This window comes from Oncorhynchus keta, chromosome 1 (genome assembly GCF_023373465.1).
Source record: "Oncorhynchus keta strain PuntledgeMale-10-30-2019 chromosome 1, Oket_V2, whole genome shotgun sequence".
Taxonomy (NCBI): Eukaryota; Metazoa; Chordata; class Actinopteri; order Salmoniformes; family Salmonidae; genus Oncorhynchus; species Oncorhynchus keta.
The window spans coordinates 99,788,615-99,797,338 of record NC_068421.1 but is presented as its reverse complement, the minus strand read 5'-3'; positions in this window follow the sequence as shown (position 1 = coordinate 99,797,338).

Genomic DNA, 8,724 nt, shown 5'->3' with positions numbered 1-8,724 from the left:
TGTACAGAGCCCAGTTCTACAACACCTTGGACACAGTGAATACTCAGCCCACATCCATCCTGATGCCCAGTCTTTGTACAGAGCCCAGTTCTACAACACCGTGGACACAGTGAATACTCAGCCCACATCCATCCAGATGCCCAGTCTTTGTACAGAGCCCAGTTCTACAATACCTTGGACACAGTGAATACTCAGCCCACATCCATCCTGATGCCCAGTCTTTGTACAGAGCCCAGTTCTACAACACCGTGGACACAGTGAATACTCAGCCCACATCCATCCTGATGCCCAGTCTTTGTACAGAGCCCAGTTCTACAACACCTTGGACACAGTGAATACTCAGCCCACATCCATCCTGATGCCCAGTCTTTGTACAGAGCCCAGTTCTACAACACCTTGGACACAGTGAATACTCAGCCCACATCCATCCTGATGCCCAGTCTTTGTACAGAGCCCAGTTCTACAACACCTTGGACACAGTGAATACTCAGCCCACATCCATCCTGATGCCCAGTCTTTGTACAGAGCCCAGTTCTACAACACCTTGGACACAGTGAATACTCAGCCCACATCCATCCTGATGCCCAGTCTTTGTACAGAGCCCAGTTCTACAACACCGTGGACACAGTGAATACTCAGCCCACATCCATCCTGATGCCCAGTCTTTGTACAGAGCCCAGTTCTACAACACCTTGGACACAGTGAATACTCAGCCCACATCCATCCTGATGCCCAGTCTTTGTACAGAGCCCAGTTCTACAACACCTTGGACACAGTGAATACTCAGCCCACATCCATCCTGATGCCCAGTCTTTGTACAGAGCCCAGTTCTACAACACCTTGGACACAGTGAATACTCAGCCCACATCCATCCTGATGCCCAGTCTTTGTACAGAGCCCAGTTCTACAACACCGTGGACACAGTGAATACTCAGCCCACATCCATCCAGATGCCCAGTCTTTGTACAGAGCCCAGTTCTACAACACTGTGGACACAGTGAATACTCAGCCCACATCCATCCTGATGCCCAGTCTTTGTACAGAGCCCAGTTCTACAACACCTTGGACACAGTGAATACTCAGCCCACATCCATCCTGATGCCCAGTCTTTGTACAGAGCCCAGTTCTACAACACCTTGGACACAGTGAATACTCAGCCCACATCCATCCTGATGCCCAGTCTTTGTACAGAGCCCAGTTCTACAACACCTTGGACACAGTGAATACTCAGCCCACATCCATCCTGATGCCCAGTCTTTGTACAGAGCCCAGTTCTACAACACCTTGGACACAGTGAATACTCAGCCCACATCCATCCTGATGCCCAGTCTTTGTACAGAGCCCAGTTCTACAACACCTTGGACACAGTGAATACTCAGCCCACATCCATCCTGATGCCCAGTCTTTGTACAGAGCCCAGTTCTACAACACCTTGGACACAGTGAATACTCAGCCCACATCCATCCTGATGCCCAGTCTTTGTACAGAGCCCAGTTCTACAACACCTTGGACACAGTGAATACTCAGCCCACATCCATCCTGATGCCCAGTCTTTGTACAGAGCCCAGTTCTACAACACCTTGGACACAGTGAATACTCAGCCCACATCCATCCTGATGCCCAGTCTTTGTACAGAGCCCAGTTCTACAACACCTTGGACACAGTGAATACTCAGCCCACATCCATCCTGATGCCCAGTCTTTGTACAGAGCCCAGTTCTACAACACCTTGGACACAGTGAATACTCAGCCCACATCCATCCTGATGCCCAGTCTTTGTACAGAGCCCAGTTCTACAACACCTTGGACACAGTGAATACTCAGCCCACATCCATCCTGATGCCCAGTCTTTGTACAGAGCCCAGTTCTACAACACCGTGGACACAGTGAATACTCAGCCCACATCCATCCAGATGCCCAGTCTTTGTACAGAGCCCAGTTCTACAATACCTTGGACACAGTGAATACTCAGCCCACATCCATCCTGATGCCCAGTCTTTGTACAGAGCCCAGTTCTACAACACCGTGGACACAGTGAATACTCAGCCCACATCCATCCTGATGCCCAGTCTTTGTACAGAGCCCAGTTCTACAACACCTTGGACACAGTGAATACTCAGCCCACATCCATCCTGATGCCCAGTCTTTGTACAGAGCCCAGTTCTACAACACCTTGGACACAGTGAATACTCAGCCCACATCCATCCTGATGCCCAGTCTTTGTACAGAGCCCAGTTCTACAACACCTTGGACACAGTGAATACTCAGCCCACATCCATCCTGATGCCCAGTCTTTGTACAGAGCCCAGTTCTACAACACCTTGGACACAGTGAATACTCAGCCCACATCCATCCTGATGCCCAGTTCTACAACACCTTGGACACAGTGAATACTCAGCCCACATCCATCCTGATGCCCAGTCTTTGTACAGAGCCCAGTTCTACAACACCGTGGACACAGTGAATACTCAGCCCACATCCATCCTGATGCCCAGTCTTTGTACAGAGCCCAGTTCTACAACACCTTGGACACAGTGAATACTCAGCCCACATCCATCCTGATGCCCAGTCTTTGTACAGAGCCCAGTTCTACAACACCTTGGACACAGTGAATACTCAGCCCACATCCATCCTGATGCCCAGTCTTTGTACAGAGCCCAGTTCTACAACACCTTGGACACAGTGAATACTCAGCCCACATCCATCCTGATGCCCAGTCTTTGTACAGAGCCCAGTTCTACAACACCTTGGACACAGTGAATACTCAGCCCACATCCATCCTGATGCCCAGTTCTACAACACCTTGGACACAGTGAATACTCAGCCCACATCCATCCTGATGCCCAGTCTTTGTACAGAGCCCAGTTCTACAACACCGTGGACACAGTGAATACTCAGCCCACATCCATCCTGATGCCCAGTCTTTGTACAGAGCCCAGTTCTACAACACCTTGGACACAGTGAATACTCAGCCCACATCCATCCTGATGCCCAGTCTTTGTACAGAGCCCAGTTCTACAACACCTTGGACACAGTGAATACTCAGCCCACATCCATCCTGATGCCCAGTCTTTGTACAGAGCCCAGTTCTACAACACCTTGGACACAGTGAATACTCAGCCCACATCCATCCTGATGCCCAGTCTTTGTACAGAGCCCAGTTCTACAACACCTTGGACACAGTGAATACTCAGCCCACATCCATCCTGATGCCCAGTCTTTGTACAGAGCCCAGTTCTACAACACCTTGGACACAGTGAATACTCAGCCCACATCCATCCTGATGCCCAGTCTTTGTACAGAGCCCAGTTCTACAACACCTTGGACACAGTGAATACTCAGCCCACATCCATCCTGATGCCCAGTCTTTGTACAGAGCCCAGTTCTACAACACCTTGGACACAGTGAATACTCAGCCCACATCCATCCTGATGCCCAGTCTTTGTACAGAGCCCAGTTCTACAACACCTTGGACACAGTGAATACTCAGCCCACATCCATCCTGATGCCCAGTCTTTGTACAGAGCCCAGTTCTACAACACCTTGGACACAGTGAATACTCAGCCCACATCCATCCTGATGCCCAGTCTTTGTACAGAGCCCAGTTCTACAACACCTTGGACACAGTGAATACTCAGCCCATATCCATCCAGAATTGAATTCAAGACTTCTGCAGGTGCAGCTGGCCATGTTTGGGACTAATTATACATATCAAACGAGCTCAGATGTTGCTGGCATTATTGGGGAAATGGTGCCAGAGGTGAAAGGTCTCTTCAGTCAGGTGGAAGCTTTAGTAAGGCGTCTGCTGGTCGTCCCTGCCTCCTCTGTCGAGGCTGAGAGGAGTTTTAGTGCCCCGGGGAGGCTTAAGACATGGCTTAGATCATCCATGAGTCAAACAAGGCTGAATAATGTGGCCATGTGGTACGTGCACTAGCAGAAAGTGGACAGACTGGACCTGGACAGGTTTAATGGAAGCCTTCACTTAGATCCAGTGGTGAACCGTGACTATAGGACCTGGGCTTTCAGAGGGACCAAAAATCTTCCAATACGTTGTGTCAAACTATAAAATCATAAAAATAACAGAAAACATAGCATCACTTAATGCGCCCGACATTATATAGTCTGTAGTCGGGCCGTTCTAGTGAAGGAGGAGCTTTTGATGACATTGTGAACGATGACATTCACTCCAGTCGGCCCCATGAAGTCAGAACAATACAATAGCACAACTATTTCATTAACAAAATTAAATGAACAAACCAGCTATTACTTCCCATTGCAAAAATATATCACCGATTAGTGTGGTGAATGTCATAAATTATAGTTACAACACAACAATGTTTCATTGTCATGTGAGGTCCTGGTGGACCTAATGGATAACAGTACAATAATTTGTGCTTAAATGTGGTTAATGTAGGGTTCATTAAATGTGGTTAATGTAGGGCTCATTAAATGTGGTTAATATTGGTCTCATCAGGCTCAGGTAGCATCAGATTAGAATGTTCATGCTGAATCAAAACTCATCAAATCCAGACATTTATATGCGTTATAATGCTTTTCAATGACACTTCCAAGTTTTGGTGGAAACTACCAGGTGACCCGGGAGAAAAGTGATTTATTATCGTATAATACCGGGGAAATATTCAACCTTAATGCGCATACAGGTGGATTCACAAGACACCAATCAAGTAACTTACATATACAGTATCTTCATTAGGCCTAATGGCATTTTATGAAGTTAGTTATAGTGACTGAGTAAGTCAAATTCTAAAAGTAAGCCTCCAAAGTGCCATGTTTCTTAGTTTATTATGTGGAGGAAACATTTAGGCAGCCAGGACCATCCGCTCCTCTCTTACTGCAGTCCAGTGCCATAGACATCTTTGAAGTTTGGCCTCTCGTAATTTAGGAGGGACACTTTATGAAGGCCTTCTCACAATGGACTTATCATACAAGGCTCTACAGACAGATACAAAAAAAGACAGGCTATTTTTATTGTTCACGTTATTTTCGTTGACGATGTCTTGAAGTCAAATCGTTCAACATTGAAATGCAGTTTTCTGTACCACACAGGACAACCAGGAAAAAGTGACGGTCGGTGGAACTCTGGCGCCACCAAGTGGCCAATTGCTTCAGTTCGTTTGTGGCAGCAATGCTACCAGATATACTTTATACAAGATCAAATATTATGTCAATATTATTATCTCCAAATTGCCCCCCATCCCCCCCTCCCCACACGTAATATATTATTATTCCAATTTAGCTGTTGATCAGGTTAACGTGTTCTCTCATTTCTGATTGGAGGGCGGATGACCACGTGATCTTAGAACCTACAAATGTGTTACTTTGTAACAGTCAAACGTGGTTATTCCTGGCGTTGATCAACTCCACATCCATGCCACCATTTATTTAAAGCCTTATATTTTTTTTATAGAAAACAAAAAGCATACAGTGCTCATTTTGGTGTAACCATAACCTAATTTGACGTGTCGGAGAACGGCCACTTCGTCCCGAAATCATTGCAGGTATCGCTTCTCGGCCTTTTGGCTAAGATCAAGAGGAAGATCGACTGCATTTTCGCGCGGGATCCACAAGGTGGTGCGATGTCGTCGTCGGCCACGTCACAGTCAGCGGCTGCTGGACTGAAGAACACGCTTCGTTTCAATTGGACAGGAAAGGAAAATTTGATGGAGAGAGTTCGGTTTGGAAAGGAGGTTCTGTTTGGACCTCTACGCCTGACAGCAGACGATGTGCACTGCCTGCAACAGAACACACCTGAGAAGTTCTATGATGTGTCCCTCTACACCATCTCACGGCTGGAGGAAGTAAGGGGGCTCTTCCGTGCTAACGCGACAGCACCCGCCCTCGTGGATTTTAACGTTGAGTCCATGTGCAGGCACAATATGAGGGTGCTAACGGTGCACATGTTTAACCCATGGGTCACTGAAGAAACGTTAGTGTGCTACCTCAGCCGGTATGTGACCATCTTGCCTGGAGTGAGAGACATTAAGGACGCCCTAGGCATCTGGACAGGGAAGAGGCAGTTTCGTGTGCTGCTAAGGGAGGACGAGAGCGGCCATGATGGATACCGCCATCCTCCCGCTTCTTTTCCATCGGCGCAGACAGGGGCTACCTCATGTATGCTGGACAGCCTCGTTTCTGCAGGAAGTGTAGCACGTACGGGCACCTCGCGGATGCCTGCTCGCAGACAAGGTGCAGAAACTGTGGGACTATTGGTCATACAATGAGGGATTGCACCGTGCCCAAGCGCTGCAGTTTGTGCAACTCGGAGGACCACCTGTTCCGTCACTGCCCGAAGGCAGTCCCCTCTTACGCCAGAGCGGTGAGCGGGAAAAGAGCAGATGAGGGAGAAGGCATGGAACTACGCGCTATTGATGAGGTTGTGGATGAGCTAGTGATGGAGAGAGAACTGCGAGAGTCCGAGGAGAGCGGGAGTGAGACGCCATCATCATCTCACGAGGAGAGAGGAGAAGCGGGCAGCAGTTGGAATAAGCAAGTGGAGGAGGAGAAGGGGGAGCCCACCGCGCCCGCGGCTACCGAGAGCTGGACAACGGTGAGAGAGAGGAGAAAGTGCTCGGTGAAAAGGAAGCAGATGAGCCCTGTTTCCCCACTCATCCGCATGGAGGCGACGGAGAAGTCCGCTTTGGGGGGGAATCGCTTCAGCTGTTTTGAAAGCGGGAAGTCTGAGGAGAAAAGCGAGGGAAACCTGGGCAGTGCAGAGGAGACTCTGCTGTCCCTGTCTGGCGCGGCCTCCATCGAGAGCAGCGGTCTGGCACCCAGTGGGGTTCCTGCACCCACGCAGATGGAGGGGGAGCATGAGGAGGAGGACAGTGTTTTCCCGACCCCTGTCTTGGTGGACAGTCCTCCGACTGGTGACCATCGTTTCCCAGACAGGCCGCCAAATGAGTTAATGTACTTAAAGTGAGTTATGGAAAATAATGTCATTTTTAGATAGTTGTCTTTTTCCCTCTTTACCTCATGTCGTCTATTAACCTAGCTAGCATCAATGTTAGAGGGCTTAGGAACCCAGTTAAAAGGGCGACTGTTTTTTCCCATTTGTCCTCCATTCGCTTCTCTGTGTGTTTTTTACAAGAAGTACATTTAAAAGATCAAAATGACGTGGAGAGGTTTACGAGGGAATGGGTTCAGGGAGAGTCGAGGTGGAGTGTCGGAGGGGTGCATTCTACAGGGGTTGGTGTTTTATGTGGGAATAGGGATTTAAAAATAGTAGGAAGTTTTTCGGCAGTACACGGGAGGGTTTTAATAGTAGATATCGATTGGAAGGGTAAATGTTTTAGATTTATTAATGTATATGCACCATCGGCACCCAAGGAAAGGGATTTACCCGTCATTGTAAATGTGTGTATAACCGATATAAGTGTATTACATAGGTACATTTGGAATGTAAACTAAGCCTTTGTAGATCAAATCAAATCAAATCAAATTTATTTATATAGCCCTTCGTACATCAGCTGATATCTCAAAGTGCTGTACAGAAACCCAGCCTAAAACCCCAAACAGCAAACAATGCAGGTGTAAAAGCACGGTGGCTAGGAAAAACTCCCTAGAAAGGCCAAAACCTAGGAAGAAACCTAGAGAGGAACCGGGCTATGTGGGGTGGCCAGTCCTCTTCTGGCTGTGCCGGGTAGAGATTATAACAGAACATGACCAAGATGTTCAAATGTTCATAAATGACCAGCATGGTCGAATAATAATAAGGCAGAACAGTTGAAACTGGAGCAGCAGCACAGTCAGGTGGACTGGGGACAGCAAGGAGCCTTCATGTCAGGTAGTCCTGGGGCACGGTCCTAGGGCTCAGGTCAGTTGAAACTGGAGCAGGAGCATGGCCAGGTGGACTGGGGACAGCAAGGAGTCCTCATGTCAGGTAGTCCTGGGACATGGTCCTAGGGCTCAGGTCCTCCGAGAGAGAGAAAGAAAGAGAGAAGGAGAGAATTAGAGAACGCACACTTAGATTCACACAGGACACCGAATAGGACAGGAGAAGTACTCCAGATATAACAAACTGACCCTAGCCCCCTGACATATAAACTACTGCAGCATAAATACTGGAGGCTGAGACAGGAGGGGTCAGGAGACACTGTGGCCCCATCCGAGGACACCCCCGGACAGGGCCAAACAGGAAGGATATAACCCCACCCACTTTGCCAAAGCACATCCCCACACCACTAGAGGGATATCTTCAACCACCAACTTACCATCCTGAGACAAGGCCGAGTATAGCCCACAAGATCTCCGCCACGGTACAACCCAAGGGGGGCAACCCAGACAGGCCGACCACAACAGTGAATCAACCCACCCAGGTGACGCACCCCCCCAGGGACGGCACGAGAGAGCCCCAGCAAGCCAGTGACTCAGCCCCGTAACAGGGTTAGAGGCAGAGAATCCCAGTGGAAAGAGGGGAACCGGCCAGGCAGAGACAGCAAGGGCGGTTCGTTGCTCCAGAGCCTTTCCGTTCACCTTCCCACTCCTGGGCCAGACTACACTCAATCATATGACCCACTGAAGAGATGAGTCTTCAGTAAAGACTTAAAGGTTGAGACCGAGTTTGCGTCTCTGACATGGGTAGGCAGACCGTTCCATAAAAATGGAGCTCTATAGGAGAAAGCCCTGCCTCCAGCTGTTTGCTTAGAAATTCTAGGGACAATTAGGAGGCCTGCGTCTTGTGACCGTAGCGTACGTGTAGGTATGT